A 23073-nucleotide genomic window follows, 5' to 3' on the forward strand; every position below is an offset into this window, starting at 1 on the left:
CTAGTTTTTATCACCTTTCCCACATGAACATGTAATAGCACAAGTTTGATACTTACTTGAAGAATCTAGCTGAAAGGGATAATAAGAACTACCAGTATCCAGGCATTGTTCTAACTCACTCAATCCCCACAGTAATCTGTGAGATAGGTCCTATCACAGTTCCTGAATCACAGAAACAGACACAGGGCTGGGATTTGAATCTAGGCAGAAAGTACAGGAGTTCACCTGTCCAGCTCCTCATTTTCTCAGGAAAAAAAGGACATTCTTGTTTGAGATCTAGAATCAAAGCAGAGGTATGTTGTTATCTGGTCTAAATACTTCTAATTCAGGAAAGGCTTTTGTTATTGTTGTTGTTGCTGTTGGTGTTATTTGCTGCTTTGCCTGTTTGGCACAGATTAAATTAATGTGCTGAGTTATGTTTTGTCTGCCTCTTGAAAGGAATAAAATAGAAACAAATCTAGAAATCTCACTCAAATACTTTCACACTTCATTTCCTTTCTTATTTCCATAACCTTTCATATTTCCATAAATAATTCTTTCTTTGTTAAAAGCTATCCTTAGTTTCTTTCACTTTTGTCCCATATTCATTTTGCAATAGATTTGCAAGCTCTTTCAGAAACTCACTAAAACCTTCCATGTTGACCACAATTACAGCATCTCAAAGCTAAACCCATTAAAAGGGAAGTGAGATCATACCACTTCTAACACAAAACAAAAACCAAAGTCCTTACATCAGTGTTTATATCCTGCCCTCTTTACCTGTTACCTCGGCCTGCCCAGTCAGCTTCCTGTTCCTACAAGACTACATAAACCCTCAACCTCATTCTTCACCATTTCTGTTTCCCCTGCTTTGAACACTTCCATTTACAAGCTTACTTCCTCCTGTGCACAAATATCTTTTCAGTCAGTTCTCTATCTGCTATTGTTTTAATCATTATATCACCTATTCCTTACACTTCTTATTCTCCTCTTTATTTCTCTTGATATTTACCACTATGCAGTTGAGGTTATATTTGACTTACACATTTTTATTATGCATCTCTGCTGTAGCATAAGTCTCATAGGGACAGGAATTTATGTTCTGTTTTGTATACCAAGAATAGTAGCTGCCATATCTAGAGATGTTCTCCATAAATATATTGAATGAATGAATTTATGCACACACAGCAATGCATATGCATAACCATATTTGCATACTGAATATGCAAATAAAACTGTTAACTTGTTATTTGTCAACACTTAGCACTTGTCCATAAAGAAAATTATTCAGTATATGAAGAGGTACTATGCTCTTCACCTCCATTAACTCCTGAAAGAACAAGAGTAATGAGATTCTACTTTTACATAACAAATCCTCTCTAAAAGTTGTCAAAAAGTGTTTTAAAAGTAATTCGTTTCCAGGAATCATTAAATGGACAAACATTTAAATTACCTACTTAAAGAAAAAAAATAGAGCCCAACAGATTGAAGATATCTGTGTACTAATATTTTTGTCATTTGGTATCACTGTATTAAAGGAGTTGCGGCTGGCTGCTGGAAATTTATAATTTCCTATTTCCTACAAGCTCACAAAATTCTTTCATGGATACCACACATCTCAAGGCACCTGCCCTTCCCCATACTGTCCTCACTGAATTTTTATTTTCTGAGACTCGTTTTATTTCAAGGTCAAAGTATTCTTTTTGTTTCCTAGAGACATCCTCTTACCCCCAAAATAAATATGAATGAGACAGTTCTGTGTGTTGCAGGGAAATGCGTGCTGAAAGCCATAAAGGTAGTTTAGGGCAGTAGTTTTGGAAGCTCTAGCTAGTGAGTCCTGGAGGTCCTTGTGACACTTGCAAAGAGGAAAATAATAATACCAAGACCCTTGGCTACCTTGTTTAATAGTCTTTTCACATGGGTATTTTCTAGAAGCTACATCACGTAAGGCATAGCAAAAGACTGAACACAGAAGTAAATGTGGGTATTTGACTCTACATGTTAAATCAGACATTAAAGAGATTTTCCAAATGTAAAATAATGTCACTAACACAGTTATCTTTGTTTTGGAAATGTAGTTATTTTTCATAAAATGTTATTTATATACTTATAGCAATAATGAGTTTTTTAAGTGAACTAATACATTTTAAACTGTTCTCAGTTTTAATTTCTACATTTACATATAGATAAAAGTTCTTTAGGTTTCTATTTTTTTTAAGCATTTTAAGTTGTCTTGAAATGAAAAACAAAAAACAAAACTTAAGAATACTGGGCTGGGGCTATTTCAAATACCAATTAATTCCAAATTAGATTTCTTCCCACATGCCAGCAATCATCTGATAGCATGAGCACAGTTTTCTCATATGTTTGGAAGTAGAACAAAACAGATTCAGGAATGTACCAGTCATTATAGCTAGCAGATGAATAGAAATAAAACCAAAAGGGAAATTTGGAAGGCAAACTTTTTTATTCTAATTGAAGTATTGCTCCCAACATTCATACATAGTGTGGTTTCCACTGTATCATTTCTTGCTGATTCTCTTAAATTAATCACATAAAACATATTTCTTTAAGCCCTTTGTCAGTAATAGAAATTTTTTTTCTTTTACCTATCATGATAATAAATGCTCTCTCTAACTTTCCCAGATAAGAGATTGTCAGTGAAGAATCAGGATGAGCAGGGGAACTTGGCTAAGGAGGAGACTGGGTATGAGTCAATAAAAAGGTAATAAAAAAGTTCTGGGATCAGGGGCTGGAGAGATGACATAGTGACTAAGGTGATTGCCTGTGAAGCCAAAGGACCCAGGTCCAGTCCCCCGGGACCTATGTAAGCCAGATGAACAAGGTATAGCACATATGTCTGGAGTTTGCTTACAGTGACTGAAGGCTCTGGCACTCTCATTCTCTCCCCCTCCCTCTCTCTCTCAAATGCATAAGTAAATAAATAAAAGTTCTGGAATCAGAATTGCCATCATAAGGGCTAGGAAGGTATTCAGTGAAATGCTTGCTGTGCAAGCATGAAGACCTGGGTTTGGTCTCCGTACACATATGAAAATGTCAGGAAAGGTGACAAGGTTTGTAATTCCAGCCCTGGAGAGGGAAAGACGAGCAGATCCCTGCAGCTCACTAGCTAGCCACTCTAGACTGGCAAGCTCTAGGCCAATGAGAGATTCTGTCTGGGAAAAAAAATAGAAAGAAAATTAAAGAAAAGAACGAAAGAAAGGATGGAAGAATGGGAGGGAAGGAAGAAGGAGAGAAGAGAAATGAAAGAACCTCTGTCCTCCGCATACATGTGCATGGACACAAATAGGAATGAACATAGTCATATTTAACATCTCAGCTCAGTTTTCCCATATGCTGACATAAAATAACCTATTACCTCTATTCATGGATTTGACATGGATAAGGTACTTATCCAAGGCTGAAAATTATTACCTACTATAAAATTTCTATGGTGGGTCCACTAGACATCCTCTCATTTAGTCTGCTACAAAGGAAAAGAATTAGTATCTATATGTAATAAGTCTTTGATGCTACTTCTTTTTGGTAAAAACCAGTATTTTTTTTCAAAATTGAAAAAAACTTTCTAGAAATGTAAAATCCCATTCTGATTTTTGATATATCCAGTAATATAGATTAAAACATTTATTTATTTAGATTTTTGAGGCAGAGTCTCACTCTAGCCCAGGTTGACCTGGAATTCACTATGTAGTGTCAGGCTGACCCAGGACTCACAGCAATCCTCCTACCTCAGCCACCCGAGTGCTGGGATTAAAGGTGTGTGTCACTATACCTAGCAGATAAAAATTTGTAGTTGTATAACTTTTGTTAATAAAAATCCCCAATAATTACATTGTTTAGGACTCATCTTAAGTATGAAAATTTTGTGTCTAACTTTGTTAATTCCACTTTAGGAGAAATACAGGATTATTATAATAAAAAATAAACCAAACTAAAAATGAAGTTTATTTTGTGTAATATGAATTGCCCATAAACTCTCACATAAATCTATTCTTAACCTTGGTCATTGTTGTTCTTCAGACAGTATTAGCTGTTGTGATAGAATTAAAAAGTAATCACTATTAGGTGGGCATTTAATCCCAGAACTGGGGAGGCAGAGGTAGGAGGATCACGGAGAGTTCAAGGCCACCCTTAGACTACACAGTGAATTACAGGTCAGCCTGAGGTAGAGTAAAACCATACCTTGAAAAAACCAAAACAAAAACAAACAATAAAAAAAAAACGTAATCACATTTGATTACTATAATCTTGACTTTTTAATGATTTTTTTCCGATTTAATTGAACAATAGCTACTCTGGTATACTGTTTCTATCTCATCTATGGGAAACTGTGTTCTCCTTGGCATGAATTGTATTCATGGCCCATATGTATATAGGACCCCATTTAACTAAAGATCACAGACATCTCATAGATGGCAGGGGAAAGAACTATTTATAATTAGTCAGTGCACATACTGTGAAACTTTGAAATCTTTCATGTGGAGAAATAATAACCGTGCTCTCAGTTTTAAATGAGTGAATTTGTTAAGAATATAGAAATGCACAACATATAGCAGAAACAACTGGAGTAGCCCCACTAGAAAGAGGACGAAATAAATGGCAAGTGACAGGTAAATAACAGGATAGCAGATCAGGCATTTACTAATTTCCAGCAGAAATGCCTGGAACACCCCGTATAAAACAGTCAGTTTGGAGTCATTGGTTGATCAATGAAGGAGTCCTAGGCAGAGTATTTTCCCTTTGTGTGAGATACCCAGTTTGTAGTTTCTACCACAGGCATTTTTATACCATGGAATAAACACTAGTGAAGTCTTAAAATTTGGGGGCAGACAGCCTGTGAAATGGTTTACCTTTCAGCTATTCTCAAGGACACAATATTTTCAACCCGTGGGCTGCATAGAAGTCTGGTCTGAGATTGGGATTGGGTGTTGCCCATTCCCAGAGTTACCTCTCAATAAACTGTAACAGCACATTATAATTTACCAACATAACTTATATTACAACATCTTATTACCTTTTAAATTGTTCAGGCTGGGGAGATGGCTCCATTCATTTTATAGGTCAACTTGACCTGGATAAGGGATTCCACATATTTGTCAAATGCTTCTGGGTGGACTGGAAAGACATTTACTGAAGCTTCTGACTCCATAAGCTAAAGGAGATCACTGTCACTAACATGGTAAGGGCCACCCATATTTCCTGCCTGCCAGCACTGGTGCTTTTGATTCTTCAGCCTTTAGACTGCTCTGGGACTTGGTTTTTCTGGTACTCAGACATTTGCACTTGGCCTCTAGCTTGCAGATGGTTAACTTCAAAACCCCAAGCACCTCAGAGCTAATCCTTCATAATGAATTTCCATATAGCCTATTGTTTTATTTTTTTCTGTGGAAAACCCATTTCATACATGATTCCTTATTTCCATTAGAAGGTTCTTGAAATTCTGAGAAACACATTTTTTAAAAAGTAGAGCAGGTAAATTGATTAATCTGATGAATGTATACTGATCCCTGGGCTAAAGTTTGTAAAGATGTGAACACTTGACATAAAAAAAAGTGCTGTCATTTGAAATTTCAGAATTTTTATAGAATTTGGCACACAGAACTTGTCCTGCCTGTGACTAAATCAGGTGCAGGTGGCACACCTGGATGGTTTGTTCCTTTCACTGTGACAGGAACACCAACTGGAGGATTAAGGACAGTAGGACTGAAGAAGAGGCCTGTTTGAGTCCAATTTCAAGCATGAGTTTTCTACACCACAGTTGGTGAATGCTCACAGCTTCTGCTAAGAGTTACCCATGGAGTGTCCCTGAGAGCTGCATGTGATAAGGCTTGGTCTCAGTTTGGCACAACTAGAAGGTGGTAGAGACATTTCAGAAGCTGGGGTTAGTGAGAGGTTTTAGGTTATTGGGGCACGCTTTCGAGGGTGATTATGAGACATTGGTCTCTGCTCTCCCTTTTATTTCTGGCCATGAGAAGAATGGTTTGCTCTGCTATACTCTTCTACTACAGGCCTGAAGGCGCAAGATGAATCTGTTAAGGACTGAAACCCTCAAAGCTGTGAGCCAAAATTAACCCTTTCTTTCGTGTGTGTGTGTGTGTGTGTGTGTGTGTGTGTGTGTGTGTGTGTGTGCATATGTCTGTATGTATGCATATTTGTGTGTGGGAGCATGAGTGTGCATATAGGTGTGTATGCATGTGTGTGAGCCGGCATGCGAAGGTCAGTGTTAGCTGTCTTCCTCAGTTGTTCTCCACCTTTTTTTTTTTTTTTTTGAGACTGGCTGAGGTTGGAGCTCACTGATTTGGCTCGACTAGCTAGCTAGCAAACCCTATACCCCCAGTCTCTGTCGATCCAGTGCTGGGATTACAGGCATGTGCTTCTGCACCCATCTTTTTACATAAGTGCTGGTGCTCTGAGCTCAGGTCCTCATGTTTGCACCACCAACAATTTACCCACTGAACCATCACCCCACCCCAAACATTCCTCTTTCTAAGTTGATTCCCATGTACCATTTGTTACATTGGTGGAAAGCTGACTGATATAACCTCTGCATTATTTAAATGAGGCTGAGCTAGTTTCTCATGCAATATTTGCAGGAAGAAACATCCTGATGTATGTTATAGAGCCCTACATCCAACGGCAAACAATCTCATGCATTTGTTGAAGACTAGCACATTTGTGGCCCACCTGTTTTCTCAACCTTACTTTCTAAAATGTTGTAACTTGGAGACAATTGTAAAAAAACTATCTTGGGCAAGTGATGCATGTCTTAGTCTTTGATAAAGTAATAAAAATGAAACTACATGATAATTTAAGATTGAACCAACAGGTATATAATATACTTTATGTCCACAAGAGAACATACCCTTCCTTAGATGTCCATAAAATAATTGCAGAAAAGACAGGCAAGGAAGGAAAGGGTGGAGGGAGGAAGGGAAGTAAAGTAGGAAGGAATTCATATGTTTACATTACAAAGAATACATTTCAAATAAAAATTTTGACCATACTCTAATTTGACTAGTTATTAATCACACAGTATTGAACTGGAAGAAAATATCATTTCAGTTTACATTTCAAAGTATACATTTCAAAGTTTAAAATCTGAGCCAACTTCCAAATCACCATTATAATTTAGGATAATATTAAAATAAGAATTAAAGGAATTACCATTTTTTGAGTATAGACAAAATTTAACATTAAAGATAATATTATATTGTTATAGTTTTGCTATTAAAATAATGCACATAAACTTTTAAAAGGAAACAGGAATAAAGGAATAAATTCATAACTATAAAAAGTAGAACTGATAATCCAGACATTTAAAAAATAATGCCTTTAATCCTAGCACTTGAGTGGCAGAGATAAGGAGGATCGCCCAGAGTTCCAGGCCACCTTGAGACTACATGACGAATTCTAGGGCAGCCTGGGCAAGAGCGGGACCATACATCAAAAAATGAAAAACAAAACAAAACAACAAAAAATAGATAGCTGGGCATGGTAGCATACTCCTTTATTGCTAGCACTGGCGAGTTAGAAGTAGGAGGATGGCTGTGAGTTTGAGGCCAGCTTGAGACTACACAGTGAATTCCAGGGTGGCCTGGACTAGAATAAGACCCTACTTCAAAAAAAAAAAAAAAATAGAGGTATAAGATAACACAAAATCTTGGACAAACTTCATTAGGAAGATGGCATAAAATGAAATGAATATTATGAGTGGGAAATAATAAAACAAATTATATGTATTATCTGTATAATTTGTTTTATTATATCACATTCATATATATATATATTTTTTTCTTCTGAGAAAATTAAGTTCCTGAGTGTCTTGTTCTGTGTGTCTTAAATATCTTAAATATATTTAGTATCACTAAAAGCTTTAGGTAGAGCTAGGGAGATAGCTCAGTCTGTAAAGTGCTTGCCTTGTAAGTCTCAAGAACTGAATTTGACCCCCAGAATCAACATAAAAAATGCCAGGGTTGGTGATATAAACTTGTAACCCCAGCATTGGAGACAGGTAGAAACCTGAGTCTTGCTGGCCAGACAGTTTAGCCTAATTAGTGAGCTCCAGGCGAATAAGAGACCTTGTCAAAAAATAAGAAAAAAATCAAGGCAGTTGGCTTTCCTGAGGATGATACCCAAGGTTGTCTTCTTACTTCCATAGGAGCAGACACACATATACATGTATACCAACACAAATATACCTGAGCACTCATGCACATGCACAGATACATGCATATATATAACATGTTCAAAGGCTAGGTAAAGAAAATAATTTTTATTATTTTAAATTTTTATTGACTCTTATTAGAGACAGAGGGGGAGAGGAGAGAGAAAGAGAAAGAGAGAGAGAGAGGGCCTCTAGCCACTGCAAACAAATTCCAGATGCATGTGCCACAGTGTGCATCTGGCCAACATGGGACCTGGAGAATTGAATCTGGGTCCTTAGGCTTCACAGGCAGCGCCTTAATTGCTAAGCCATCTTTCCAGCCCAAGAAAATAATTTTTAAAGAAAACAAAGCTGACTAGAATCATAAAAGGTATCTAATAATCATGGAATCACCTCAAATAATATTTCTTAGGCATGACAATTTACTATTGAGCACATTTAAGCTTGCAATAAATTGAGACTGTCCATGTTATATGCATTTTTTTGTTTTCTTTTTGAGATAGGATCTCCCTCTCTAGCCCAGGCTGACCTGGAATTCACTATGTAGTCTCAAGATGGTCTTGAATTGATGGCAATCCTTCCTCCGCTTCCTGAGTGCAGGGATTACAGGAATGCACCACATTCCTAGCCTATAAAATGTTTTATGAATGAAACATATTGACCAGACACTGAATTACATTCTTTGAGAATCTAAAACAAATAAAAATTCTTATAACCCAAAAAACTTAAATATTCAGTTCAAAACTAAATACACAAGAAGAGATTTACATGCCAATAATATGTAAACCATATAGAAGAATAAATTTTCAAATCAAAATCTCAAATGATACTGCTTTAAATGAACAAACTTATTCTTAAATTTACTCCAGTGTGAAAGAAATAATAGACAAGCAGCACGAACACAAAATCATTTGAAGGGATTCTGATTTTAAACTACATGAGTATATTTTGCCTTTTAGTTAAAATGCTTCCAAAAATACTGGTTAAAATCATATGGAGTTCATTATTATAAAAATCATTTAGGATGAGTAGAGAACTATACCTAACCATGGGACAGCACCTAGCATAAACACATCATGGCAGCTTGAATGTATGTCCTCCATACATTCAGGTGTTTTATTTAACTTGTAACTTGGATCTCCAGCCTGAGGAGGTGTCACTGGGGACAGACCTGCTATCTAGCCCAAAGGCATGAGTACAGTTTGAGCACTGGGGTCCTGCTGCTGCCAGTTTGTGTTTGCTGCTTTTGGTGGTAGGTGGTTGGTGATGGTCTCTCTCTGCTTCGATGTGTGGAAGCAGCTTCTTCCATCACTGATAATGCTCCCCCTGGATCTGTAAACTTGAAATAAATCCCTTCCTCCCTAAACTGTGCCTGGTTTGGATGTTCATCCCAGTAAGGTGGAGCTGTCTACAATACATGTAGAATATTTGATGATGGCAGGATGAGATTTTTAGCAAGAAAGACTAGGTCTTACCACAGTTTTAGGGGAATATTTCATACATGTAGAAAAAAATATTACATCTACCTTTTATACTATGAACCAAAGACCCACCCTTGTAATATAATTGGGTCATAAACATATACTCTTTATTCCTTAATATTTTAAAACTCAGAAATTTTTTTTTGTCAAAATATGAATGTTTAAAAACAATCTTGGAAGAAGTAAATCAAAAGATAGAGCAAATTAGGACCCACATCCCAGATGGCAGCATTTGGCACTAACAGAGGAGTGGCAGCCCCCTGGGGCTTTGCAACTCGGCACAGTTCTTTCTGCCTCCTGTGCTATGCCAGTTTTCATCAAGAATTTATGTAAATGCCTCTCCTTCCGTTAGCTGTATGAGGTTAAAAAGTCCAGGAACATCAAGAGTTAAACAGGATAAACAGATAAAGCTATGAAATAAATTAGAAGAAAATAGAAGTGAATGTTTAACTGGTTCTTGTGCACTGGGCTAATGTCATTTGATCATGTCCAACTCTTGGGTTATTTAGGTTGATTTTTTTGTTTTGAGGAAGATGAATTACTATTACTTCCCAGAACTGCATTACTAGTTCATAAAGAAAGCAATTGTCAGACCACATCCAGCCAGACATGGAGTCACTAGAAAGGAGGTAAAACAATCTCATTCAGAATCAAGTCTTGGTGCCATCATTAAGTGGACAGGATATAGGGCTTTGCTAGACAATTAAATACTGATCATACAAATATAGGAAACACCTGAAAGTGCGCACGCACGCACACACACACACACACATTTCAAATGATTAATGTCAATAATAAAAACCAGTTTAACCAATAAAACCTTATGTCTCTCATTTACAAAATAAAAGTCCTGATGATGAACAGAGACAAATTATTGCAGTATTTTAGTTTTTGGAGCAAGGCCTTTCTGATTAACATAAACATCACTCTCTGTAAAGATATTCCTGATAGGGGTAAAGAACACACATAAAGCTTGAGCCAAGTTATCCAGGAATAACAGCACACTGTCCATACAAACATTTTGAAAAGTGAGTTAAAGGACTGGGATACAGCTCCGTGGCAGAGCACTTAGCTAGTAGCTACAATATCCTGAGTTTGTTCCACAGTATTGCAAAAGCTAAAAAATAAGCAAAAATAAATTATAGGCACCATAGCCTTGGTCTTTCTGAACATAAAAGAAATGTGAGCAATAACAGAAGAATGGGCCAGAAGGTTAAAAAGGAGACATAAAGGGAAGAGAAAGGAAGGGAGGAGGGTACTTAATAGGTTGATATTTTATATATGTAAGTACAATGATTGAGATAGGGAGGAAATATGTTGGAGAATGGCACTTCAAAGGGGAAAGTGTTGGGGGGGAGGGAATTACCATGGGATATTTTTTTTTATAATCATGGAAAATGTTAATAAAAAATTAAAAATTAAAAAAAAAGAATGGGATAATATGTTTGATTGGCACTAAACAGTGGCAGTCTTCTGGACCTTCAAACAAAAAGGAAAATATCAGTAGCAAACATCTTTCAAGAGAAATGCATACCCTGTTTTGTTACATAGAAAAAAAAATCAAAATATGTCTAATCATCCATAATAAAATGATGTAATTTTGTTGTGCTTTTCAATGAAGGCTTGAGACAGGTTTGTAGTATATTTTCCCCAACTTGTTGAACTCATAATTCTTCTGCCTCACCCTCCAAAGTGTTGGGATTGTATGGGTTGGCAACCACACCCAATTTTTGTTTTTCTCTTAATATTTTAACATTAACTTCTTATGAGAGAATGTCTAAATTGAGTTGAGTCTGGTGGTGAAACTCAGCTACTGAGTTCAAGGACAGCCTGAGCTACTTAGTGAGATCCTGACTCAAAATAAAGAGTAAAAAGAGATATGGGAATATTTTTAATGTGCACAAGGCCCTGGACTGTGTTCCTAGTATGACAAAGAAACAGTTATTAAAATGACCAAATTGATTTTCACTGCATATTTATGTTCATACATAGCATTGGCATAGATGTTTTTCTGCCACATCAGCACTCTCACCTAGCATTGGTGCTGCACATCTGTTGCTCTTGATTTTCTTGAGGGTTACTCTGATGGCCGCAGATCCTCTTGTCATCCTTGGATAAGCTTCATTGTGATCTTGGCCAAAGCAACCCTTTCATCTGTACTCCCAATGGCATTTTATTGTATTTGTTTCATAATACAGAGGGCAGGTAGGTAGTTGGAATCAGATATCCCCCAAAATTATGTGTTTTCAGCACTTGTTCCCCTTGCTGGTGGCAATTTTGAAGGTGCAGCCTTGCTAGATGAGGTGTGTTGCTCAGGACAGACTTTGGGGTTTTTATAGTCAGTTCCCCTTGCCAGTAGGAGCTCAGATGACTCTTGCTGCTACTTGTCAGCCACTGTGGCAGCATGTGATGTTCATCTCTGCTCTGCCATCCATTCTCTGCCTTAACAAATCTTCCCCTTGAGACTGTAAGCTGAAATAAACACTTTCTTCTCATCAGCTGCTTTTGGTTGGATGTTTTGTTCCAGCAACATGAAAGTAAGTATAACAAGTGGCTTCCTTTTGGGAGTAGGAAGTTGTCTGTATAGGTACCAACTATTTGCTCAAAGGTGCCTTTCTTAATCTGGGAGGAGTACACAATGACAATCATGGCTATTGCAAGCCACATAACATAATCATTGTGGATTATGCAGTAAACAGAAGTTCTTAGTAGCCACAACAGCCAGACAGCTTTAGAATGACATCTGGGTCTCAGCCTCAGAGTGAAGAAAGACCCTTCTTGTCAATACACAGACCTACTTCATTTCTTGTCCTACCTTTAATGACTTTCTAGAATGATTCATCTTGACAGAATTCTTTTCTTAAAAAAAAAAAAATCTTGCACCAAGCATGCATCATAACACTGTGCTACACTGGCACACTTCCCATAATCTGTGTTCTTCAGTCACGCAGTGGACATCTGTTGTTTATGTCTGCCAGAAATCTACTTCCCCTTCTTTTGAAATGGTGCCCCAAGCTTACATTGGGAAAGAAATTCTTTTACTATGGTATACAGCCATGAAATTGTTAATCAAGATGTCCCCATTTTCCCTAGACATATGACCCAAACTATACCAATCAGATGCTTTCTTTCCCTTGAAAGTTGGAGCTCATATGGAATGCATAAAATAGTATAAAAAACAGTTGGTGATGATTAATCCCATCTGGCTATAATTGTCGATTGGTTATTTTTCTCTCCAGATCTACTTTGGCTCCTGACTTTCAGGACTGACATTATGATTGTACCAAGATGTCTATATTCTTTAATCCTCCTACATATTGCTTGTGCTTCTTGTGCTGTGATGACTGATTTCTGCTTCTTGCAGCAAAGAAATCCTATCTGATGCAAACTCTATCCATGATTGAATTTTTACATAAGTGTGTTCTTTCCCCAGATTTCCTGTTTCTGGATTTTACTTCTATACCAGGACAGAACCATAAATTTACCTGCTGCTTGGCTTTTCCTGACGGAGACTTGAATATGTGTGTTCATCCCAGCTAGGGCACTAATATGATAAACCAAAGAATGATTCCACCCAAGTCTAGCTTAGTGAACTAGTGAGTTCATTTGTGTTACTTATAAAAGTATGGAAGTGTTGTTTCTTAGACAAGAATGGGTGTCTCAAAGGTAGCTGCATCACTGAAAAGCCTACCCCATCATGGGTGACAACTCATGAAAACGCTATCCATAGAGCTCCCAGAGAGTGTAGATGTCGTGGAAGGCCAGAGTCTCCTCTCCCCTGCAATTGTTACTGTTTATGTAACCTTGGGTCAGGGACTTAAGAAAGTTCTGGTAGCTTCCTGAGCCTTATAAGTTTCACTTACCTTCTGAGTCTTAGAACTTTCCTTCTCCCTCCAAGAGGGAATGTTTTAAACCAGAAGAAATATCTTGGGTCTTATATGCTTTCTCACACATTTTCTGGAATGTTCTCTGAGTCTTGGAGAGGATGATTTAGATGCCTGATTATTTTTCTTCATCTATGGCTGATATTGGATTGCGGTGTAACAAGAGTCACTTGTTTTCAGGTGCTTGACCAGTTAGGAATCTCTGCAGTATATTTTCCATTTGAAAATGAATTCTCCAATGACTAAGTCTGATAGCAATAATTTGTGAGCATTAATATAAATGGAATATTTAGGAGGCAGTTTCACAGGTAAATCACAGCCACTTAACAAACAATAGCACTTGGGGCCTATGACTTCCTGAACCATTGGCATTTGCCAGGCTTGCAGTACCAGATGTGAGGTACATTGTATGGAAAGGACCTTGAATCCAATTGGAAAACAATTGGATGTACCCATAACAGTTATGCTACCATTGCATCAATGGTCACATCTTAATTGGTATGTTGTAATTATAGCACACTATAACCAAGTGGGACTGTTGGTGACAGTTCTCCCACAGCAGCCCACTAGGTGCTTTGTTGCACTCTGAAGGGAAGCCATCGTGGAGGAACTTCTAGCTCAGTTCCACCTTGATTTCTTTTTGAGGGTTTGATTTTTTTTTTCCAAGGTAGGGTCTCACTCTAGCCCAAGCTGACCTGGAATTCACTATGGAGTCTCAGGATGACCTCAAACTCACGGTGATCATCCTAACTCTGCCTCCCGAGTGCTGGGATTCATGGCGTGCGCCACCATGTCCTGCTTCCAGCTTGATTTCTTTTTAAAAATAATTAATTAACTTATTTATTTGAGAGACAGAAAAGGCACAGAGAAGGAGGGGGGAAGAGACAGAGAGAATGGGCATGCCATGGCCTCCAGCCACTGAAAACAAACTCCAGACGCATGTGCCACCTTGTGCATTGAGCTAACGTGGGTACTGAGGAATCGAACCTGGGTCCTAAGGATCCACAGGCAAGTGCCCTAATCACTAAGAAATCTCTTCAGTTTTGATAGGTTTGTTTTCTTCATGTTCATAGTGTTTCAACAAGAGTCTTATCATCTAGTTCTGATAGGCAACTGACATCAGTGTACTACCTACAATGAATGTAACACAATTGACCCCCAGTTTTACTTACCATCCTGTCCCATATATGCTACTTTCAGGGATTGCTGTCATCCATCAGCAACCTGAGGGGCCCCTTCACACTTAAAAGGTGGACTCCATTTATCAAAGAGGCTTGACAAGTAAAGGATATCCTCCCAAGGATGCTCTACTCTCAGACAATTTGATCATCCATTACAGGGAGTGTGCAGCCAACAGTACACCAAGGAGGCACAACATCTCACACCATAGTAAGAAATGTAGTCCTTCTAGAATTGCACCCAGAGACATTCTACCCTCACATGGGTCAACCTCTGTTTCATGTCTCAGCACTCATGCAGGGGACATGCAACCACTCCTTCCCAGTTCCTGTTTGATTCATTCCATACCTGTTCAGGTACTAATTGTGTTGTGGGACTTTTTTCACACAACACTCCAGCCAGATAAGACACTGATGACAGACCAAAAGATGATTTACCCAAGTCTAGCTTAGTGAAACAGTGAACTTATCATGATGAGTATGGGTGACTCAAAGACAGCTATATCACCATAAACTCCACAGTATCATAAAAGTTGATCACTGGAGTTCCCTGCATGACTTGCAATTAGCAAGGCCTATTGGAGAGTTTCCTCTTCTCAGTAATTGTTGCTGCCTGAGTAACTGTGGTCTTTAAGCTAACCCCATCAGCCCATGTAACCTATATCTTCATACATCAGTCTGTGACAGTTTCTTCCATTGCTTGGTTAAAGTCTCCCAGGGCTGGAGAGATGGCTTAGTGGTAAGGCACTTGCCTGCAAGCCTAAGGACCCCAGGTTGATTCCCCAGTACCCACATATGCCAGATGCTCACAGTGACACATTTGGAGTTCATTTGCAGTGGCTAGAGGTCCTGGTGTGCCCATTCGCTCTCTTTCTCTCTAATAAATAAAATATTTTTCAGAACTCTTTCCCAATTCAAGAGGTTCAGAGTATTCCCTGATTATCATAGTTTCCTGCACTGAGCCATTATCAATTATTATCATTATACATGTTGAATCATAGATGTCTTCTTCCTCTGTCTGAAAGGTTAGATCTTAGGGGATTTTTTAAAATAATATTTTTATTTATTTAAGAGCAATAGAGAAAGAGGCAGATAGATAAAGTTGCAAATGAACTCCAGACACATGCGCCACCTTGTGCATCTGGCATAACATGGGTACTGGGAATCAAACCTGGGTAATTTGGCTTTGCTGGCAAGTGCCTTAACCACTAAGCAATCTCTCCAGCCCTGGATTTTTAAAAATCATTTTTACGATGTTCCTTTTCTCTTCACTGTCCAATTCTTCCCATGTGGTTCTAGTTTTTGGATCCCAGGAAGGACTCTTGAGCACAGATCTAGTTTGTATTTTTTCCTTTGCTTCTCACCAACTCTAAGAAGTGACAAGTCAACACCTCCATCTTATTCTCCACTTTTTCCACTTTTGCTGCTAACTCGGAGGCTAATGCAGTGGATAGCTTCCACATGTCTTTCTCCCACTGTAATTCCTCCCTTATGTGGGAATGTTCTTTCTGGAAAGACAGCTAAGTCCCAATTGCATGTCTTTATCAACCACAACAAAGGTTGCATAACTGATGCCACTGATGCCTGTAAAGCCTGCTTATGATCCTGTCCCATATGTGCTACTTTTTGGGATTGAAATATATTCTCTAGTCCATCAGTAATTTTGAGGACATCCCGCACTCTCATGGTAGACCTCATTCCTCAAGGAGGCATACTGTCTTTATAAGTCCCTTTCCCTGTTGCCTTGACAAACTACCAAATGAAAGCACCCCCAAGGGCAACCTTAATATGGCTTCCTTTCCCAGTGAGTTGTGGGATAGTGTGCTTTCTTGCAATGGTGATGGTGGGTAATGATAACTCAGTGACCAGCCTCATTTGCATGTCCTAGCGCCCATTGCAGAAGCCACCCCACCACTCCTTGCCAACTCAAGTTTGGTTCTGTCAGTTGCTGTTCATGTACCAGTTGTATTGTGTGGCTTTTCCTGGGGAGACATGAAAAACATCTCTTCATCTCAGGGCACCAAAGACGATTCCATGTGTCTAGTCTATGTCTGGCTAAGTATTTGCATATAAGATATTTTCACAAGCCTGCACTTTAAGTCACTTGTGGAATAGCTATAATGCCTAACTAGCCTTAATATAAGTATTATATAAATAAATATTATGATCTATTTCTCAGAGACTAATTATAACTATTTTACATATTTACTATAGATGCAACTACAATACATTTAACTACTTCATAAAAATTTTGTAGTTGATTGAATTCATGGTTGAAGAACCACTGGATATGGAGGAAAACTCTATTTATAGATATATAGACAGCCATATACATGTAGATCTGCATATATTAATAACTGTACAAAACGGTTAGGGTAATTACATAATTTTATATTTAGTGTAATTATACCTTTATTATATAGCTCCATTACAAGTTTACTTATTTTATTTATTTAACTTGTTTTGAGGGAGTGTCATGCTACGCATACTAGTCTGGCCTGGAATTTTTGATCCTTCTGCATGAGGTTCCTGAGTGCTGGGACTATAGGAATGTACCATCATCACACTTGGCCACCACCACCATTTTTAAAATCAAGATATTGGTATGTCTGAGATACAGAATATGGGTTAGTTTGGTGTGTGGGGTGTGGCATTATGTGCCAGCAGGGAACTTGAGTATGTGTAGGCAGTTAATAATAGTTGCAGTCCTGGAATATCTGTAGATTGCTGGTAATGGTTCCATTCCCTGGGTATATGCAGGTTGTTGTTAAGCTTTCCATTCCTGGAGAGTGGGTGAATTCCCAGGACCTCATCTGCAGATTTTAATTTATCTATTTATATTTAAAGTCATTTTATCTTTTGTATTTATTGTGCTGGGGATTGAACCCAGGGCCAGAGGCATTCTAAGAGTCCCTCACTATAACACTAAGCTGTATCTCAGCCCTGTCTAAACTTTGTGTGGACAAGTGTTTATGGAATGTGAATAATATGAGTCTCTGCATTTAAAGGAAAAACAAAACAAAAATACTAGAGAAGCAAGCACAGTGTGCCTGGGCACTAGGGTGTGCTCTCATAACATGAGACCCTCCATGGGCCCTTCCCTATTTTCTTCTCTCTGTCATCAATAGTACTTCCAGATTTTAAAAATGGAGGGGCAAAAATATTAGACCCAAACAAACATGGTGTACTCCTCTTTCTCTCATTTATTCATTCTTGTTTTGTTTTTATTTATTTGAAAGCAACAGAGAAAGAGAAAGATAGAGAGAGAATGGGCGTGCCAGGGCCTCCAGCCACTGCAAACGAACTCCAGATGTGTGCGCCCCCTTGTGCATCTGGCTAACGTGGGTCCTGGAGAATCAAGCTTGGAACCGGGGTCCTTAGGCTTCATAGGCAAGTGCTTAACTGCTAAGCCATCTCTCCAGCCCCATTCTTGTTTTGTATTTCTCTTCTGAGACAAGTTCTCTCTGTGTGTACCTCAGGCTGGCTTCAAACTTGTGATCCCTCTGTCTGAGCTTCCTGACTGCTGGGATTACACATTTGCAATACTACACCTGGTATCCATCCATCTTTGACTGATCGATATATGGATTTAATTTGACATAACTGTGGCTGTCTTGGTTTGTAACTGCTATGATTGCCCCAAAGTATAAGTGAGTCCTATAAACAGCAGATAGACAGATGATACATAGATAATCAGTGTAATCCTATGAGATAACTATAGAATATGTATGTTCCATGTACTTTTTGAGGCACATTGATACATGCTTGTCACATTTCCTGGGGAGATGAATACAAACATCTATGCTACTAGTGAAAGGCCCAATCCAGCATGAATGAGCACTCATGAAAACTCACCTCCGAGTTTCCTGTAAATCTTGTAGGTAGCTCCACGAAGGTAGTCCCTTCCTCTGACCACTTATTTCCTACTTAAAATGTCCTGGGATGAGGCCTTTAGGATTGTGTAACTTTCCTAGCTTCCCAAGACCTGTAAGGTGTTTGGAGCTTCAGGAGAGCCTCTAGGTTTCACTCCTTTCCTGAATCTTTTGAGAATTCCTCCTCCTTCAGGAGGGAGTGTTTCAATCCAGAGAAGATCACTACATAGTACTAGAAGCTTATTCTGTATTTACTTGAAATTCAAATTTAACTGGTTTCTTCTTTTGGGTACTTTTGTCGTTTAGCGTTTTGTTGTTTCCTTTGGGTTATTTTTTTTTTCATTTTTATTTATTTATTTGAGTGCGACAGAGAGACAAAGAGGCAGATGAGAGAGAGGGAGAAAATGGATGCACCAGGGCTTCCAGCTACTGCAAATGAACTCCAGGCGCGTGTGCCCCCTTATGCAGCTGGCTAATGTGGGTCTTGGGGAATCGAGCCTTGAACCAGGGTCCTTAGGCTTCATGGGAAAGCACTTAACTGCTAAGCCATCTCTCCAGCCCCTATTTTGTTTGCTTTGAAAATAGGGCCTTGGTGCTGGAGATATGGCTCAGTGGTTAAAGGCACTTGACTGCAAAGCAGAATAGCATGGGTTCCATTCCCCAGTACACACATTAAGCCAGATAAACAAAGTATCACATGCATCTGGAGTTTGTTTGAAGCGGCTGGAGGCCCTGGCCTGTCCATTCTCTCTCTCTGTCTCTGTCTCTGTCTTTCCCTCCCTCCCTCCCTCTCTCTCTCTCTCTCTCTCTCGCTCTCTCTCTCTCTCTCTCTCTCTCTCTCTCTCGTGTGTGTGTGTTGGCTTCATTCTCTCATTCTCAAGTCAATAAATTAAAAAAAAAAAACCAGGGTCTTGCTGTGTATCCTATGCTGGCCTTAAATTCATGACGATTGCCTGTCTCTACCCACTTCCATGTGCCATGATGACATGTGCATACCACCACACACAGCTGGTTTTCTATAGTTTTATTTACCAAAGCTGGCAACCCCAATTTAGGAATAAATGACACCTTTAAATATTGAATCACAATCTTCACAATTATGTACTGCTTTCTTTTGAGGATATTTTTTCATGAAATCACCAGGAGTGATTAATTAATTAATCATCATGATGCTTACTTTGTTAGAATTATCCCTAAGTGACTTAAAAAAAATACAGTTGGGCTGAAGAGATAGCTTGGTGATTATGGCACTTGCTTGTGAAGCTTAAGAATTCATATTCAACTCTCCAGGTCCCATGTAAGCCAGATTCACAGTGATGCAAATGCTCAAGGTCGCACATGCACATAAGGGGTACATGTGTCTGGAGTTTGATTGCAGTGACTGGAGGCCCTGGCATGCCAGCTCTCTCCCCACTTTCTCTCTCTCACTCTTGCATTAAAAAAGGCAGTTTGTTCAGCTTGCCTCAAAAATAAAAAATCACAGTTATTGTGAGTAGATCTAATTGTTATTGTAGAAGCTTCCTATTGGTTTTACACAGTTATCTTATACCGAGCAACTTTGTGGAACTTCATTAATTTGTGTTTAATTTATATTTCTTCCCCTTTAGTCAACATTAACTTTCCTTCTTTTTATTATTTTGCTGCACAGACCAGGGCCTGGTGTAAAATGAGTGGGAGTAGTAGTAACAGATGCCCTTACTTTGGTTTTAGTATAAAAAGAATACATGTGGAATTCTAATAAAATGTTTCTTGATTGTAGATATCTTTGGCCTGGTTAATACTTTTTGTTTCTATTTTGCTAATAGTTTATAATTACTACCATGAATGGGTATTGTAATATGAAAATGTCTTCTGTACTTATATAAATTATGTGTTTTCTTCTTATTTGCTAATGCTGTAATAATAGATTTCCTGTAGTCAAAAGAAGTTCCTTTCTTTAGATATCCGTACCTTAATCATGGGAACATTTCCCATGAAATAATCCCAACTTGTTTGTGGTACACTCAGACAAACAGATAGATATACATATGTGCATATTTACCTAAGAATTAATTAGATACATTTGCTAACACTAGTTTAGAGAGTTTATTCCCTATGTGATATTATCTATAATTTTGCTTTCTAATATTTATGACTGATTTATTTCTGCTACCTTGGTCTCACAAAATGAGACAATTATAGGGCAATTTCTCTCTCTTTTTTTTTTTTATTCTTTAGAGTGGTCTGGATAATTTGGTGTTGGTACATTCCTTGAAATAGTAGTTCTCAAACTTCAGCATGGATCCACATGCATATTCATCACCTCACACCCAGAGTTTCTAATTTGGTATGTATTGGCACTTGAGAATTTTCATCACCAACAAGTTCCCAGGTGATGATGATGTCCTGATTTCTAGACTTTAAAACCCACCTTAAAACCTGTGTGGAGTTTGGGGCTCAGTGTTGCTCAGTGGTCAGGTTCTTGGCTAGCATGTATAAGAATCTGGGTACAATGTCCAGCACTGAAGAGAAACAAAAATTTGGTAAAATTCATTTATAAAGCAGGTGGGCCTATTTATTTTCATGTGCTAAAAAGGTGGTCAGATTTCAAATTATTCATGGTCTTCGTGATTCACTGTTAGGTTATCTTTAGCATCTCCATTTTGGTAAATCACTTATTTTTAAGAAATGGTACATTTCATTTAAATTGACAGTTATTAAGACTACTCCATCATAATTACTTAGATTGTTACTGCATTTTGAGTAATTTTTCAGCCTTAGTATTATTTATTTGTGAACTGGCTTTTGTCAGTTGCCCAGAGCCAAGTGTCTATGTTTCTCTTACTATTCTGTGATCAGTGGCATCAGGTGTTGATAGACTAAAAAGGCAGGAATATCTAAATCACACTCACTAGATTCCTCCTCAGTAGATGTTGAGCCCTCATCCCAGAGACAGATGGTTTACCAACATAACACTATTTCTCTCTCCTTTCTCTTGACCTAACTTCCTTCTCTTCCTCCTTCCCTCCTTTTTTCTTCACTCCCTTTCCTACTGCCTTCTCTCTTCTTTCCCTTCCCTCCCCTCCCATCTCCTTCCCTTCCTTCTCAAGTAGGCTTCCTACAGAGTTTTCTGTTTTATTAATTTATAAAATTAAATCTACTTATTATACATTTTAAGTTTATTACTTATTAATTAGAGAGAAATAAAGGTATATATATACATATATATACATACATATGAGAGAGAGAGAGAGAGAGAGAGAGAAAGAGAGAGAGAGAGAGAAAGGCAGATGGAGAGAAAGAATAGGCATGCCAAGACCTCTAGTCACTGCAAACAAACTCCAGATGCATGTGCCACCTTGCACATCTGGCTTACATGGGTACTTGGTAATCAAACCTGGGTCCTTAGGCTCTGCAGGAAAGTGCTTTAACTGTTAAGCCATCTCTCCAGCCCTAATTATATATTTTTAAAAATATTTGTTTATTTGAATGATAGAGAGAAAGACAGATAGAGAGATTGGGCACACCAGGGCCTCTATCCACTGCAAACGAACTTCAGATGCATGTACCACCTTGTACATCTGGCTTACATGGAGACTGGGGAATCAAACCTTGGTCCTTAGGTTTCACAGACATGCTCTTAACTGCTAAGCCATTTATCTAGCCATTAATTACAAATTTTGTCTTGATTTTACATTAAGCTACATTTGATCTTTGTTATTTTCTAGAATTTATTCTACCATTTTTTAAGTTCCCAGGTGACTATTTTGCTCACCAACACTTTTTTTTTTTTGTAATATATACTTCTGTGTCTGCAGTTTCTGGAATTTTCTTGTGAGTCTTTTGTGCTGATAGTTTTACTAGTCATTTTAAAAGACCATTTGAGCCAGGGTTTTCTATATTTGCAGAGTCAGAGAGAAGCTGGCTTAGCTCTTCCTGAACTTTCCAATACTATTATCTTCTTTTTATTCATATATGCAGCTCAATAGTTAGTGTGTGTATTCTTTTCATCCATATCATTTGATTATTCATTTCTTATTTTTTGGAACTTACTAGGTATGAACTATGGTTTTCTTGTTATGTTTTCTGTATGAAGACTTTTTTTGTAAATGGGGTATATATGTTTGGGATATCGTTTTCTCAGTTTTCATCTCTCAAATGATTTTGTCTGTCTTTGTTTCTTTGTTTCTTTTTTTTTTTTTTCCAAGGTAGGGTTTCACTCTAGCTCAGGCTGACCAAGAATTCACTCTGTAGTGTCAGGGTGGCCTCAAACTCATGGTGATCCTTCTACCTCTGCCTCTCAAGTACTGGGACTAAAGGCGTGTGCCACCATGCCAGGCATTGTCTGTCTTTCCTTAACACTTTATTTTTAAGTTTGTTGAGGTTTTGCTTGGGTAATATCAATCACTCAAACTTTTCCCCATATTATAAGAACAAAAGAATTGAAAAGATGGGCATAATTTCTGTCAAATTTAGCCAATTTTATTATTTAGTCTATCCATAAGTTGTTTTCTA

This window comes from Jaculus jaculus, chromosome 9 (genome assembly GCF_020740685.1).
Source record: "Jaculus jaculus isolate mJacJac1 chromosome 9, mJacJac1.mat.Y.cur, whole genome shotgun sequence".
NCBI lineage: Eukaryota > Metazoa > Chordata > Mammalia > Rodentia > Dipodidae > Jaculus > Jaculus jaculus.